Below are 1,491 nucleotides of genomic sequence, written 5' to 3'. Positions count from 1 at the left end.
ACTGGAGAGCCCCGCCTCGACGCGCGCAACAACAACCTCCTCGCCCAGCCTTTCCAGAAGAGAGCAAGGGAGGAGGCGAAGGCTCCGGGCCAGAAGACTCCGCCCACCCAAACTGGGAAAACAACAACCTCGCTATCCGGAAAGTCTGGCTCGTCCTGTGATGTGAGTTCAACGTTGCGTGCGGCCACGCAGGGAGAAGGTGAACATCCCACTCGCCTTGTCTCCCTTGGCGCTGTTTGAAAGCGAGAGCTGGGCGCCCCCACGACACAGCTGCCGGACGCTTCAGGACGCTCCCCCTTACCTCGTTCAAAATAACTCCTATGTTTCTCTGTCGTCGAGCACCGATTCTGGGGAGAACTCACGAGCGCGTTTCCAAAGAGAATCCACTCACTTTTTGGGCACTCCTTGCAGACTGCGATCCCATCCCACGCGCGCTTTCAAAGAGTAAGCGTAACACAGTCGGTGTGGCTGAAGTAGCTTAGTTAGGAGATCGTTCAACTGGAAGATTCAAAGCTCCCTGGTTCCATCCCGGGTTTCGGCAACAATAACTTTCATTTCGGGGTTGGGCTAGACGACTCTCGAGTAAATTTTCCAGCTCCAGAGTTCTTTTATTCCTCCAAGTCGCTCCACCTGCAAGTTAGTTCCCTGAGGATGGTAAGAGTTTCCACAGGGCAATCAACGCGTGTTTACTCGGAAGTAAGAGTCACGTTTGAGGCCAATGGGGCGTGTCCCCAACCAGGTACTTGTGTTTTAGGACTGCGGCAGTCAAGTGCATTCCATGCTTACTGGGCAATAAGCCCCTTCTAAGTAAGCATGCGGCTCCTGGCAAGCTTAGGCGCGTCTATTCAGAAGTAAACCCCACTGAAGTCAATAGGACTTTTGGCAAGGTAAATCTGCATAGGATTGCTTTCTAACTTTTAGTTAAGGGAAAGTGTCTGTCCGTCCCCGCCTTTTTTTTTTTTGGACCAGCGTTTGTTTTTAAATCTTGTTCTTTTCAGTATTTTTGATAAAGCAGACACTTCATTCCTGCTGAGACCGCTCAATATTTTTATCCCGAATTAGAAACAATCAGCGGAGCATCCTGGAAACAGATGAATGAAGTTCTTGTTCCCTCTCTGGGCCTGGTTTTGATCACATGCACATACCAAGCTTGGGAGGAGGAGGGAAGCATCAGGTTCCAGAAAAAAACCACTTGGTTCAGACCTAACATTCAGTGGGAAGTAGCAATGTGCTTTGTCTTCTAAAGAAGGTGGAGAGAGTAGACTTTAAAATAAAAATGAAATCAACCTGCTTCTAGCCAATAAGCAAGTATTTTTTAAAGTTTCCAATAAGTAATACTTGTTGTTGTTTAGTCGTTTAGTCGTGTCCGACTCTTCGTGACCCCATGGACCAGAGGACGCCAGGCACTCTTGTCCACTGCCTCCTGCAGTTTGGTCAAACTCATGCTGGTAGCTTCGAGAACACTGTCCAACCATCTCGTCCTCTGTCGTC

The sequence above is a fragment of the Podarcis vaucheri genome (assembly GCF_965113315.1).
Source record: "Podarcis vaucheri genome assembly, chromosome: 8".
In the NCBI taxonomy this organism is placed as follows: Eukaryota; Metazoa; Chordata; class Lepidosauria; order Squamata; family Lacertidae; genus Podarcis; species Podarcis vaucheri.
The sequence above is the reverse complement of the archived record's forward strand: the minus strand, read 5'-3'. Positions refer to the sequence as shown.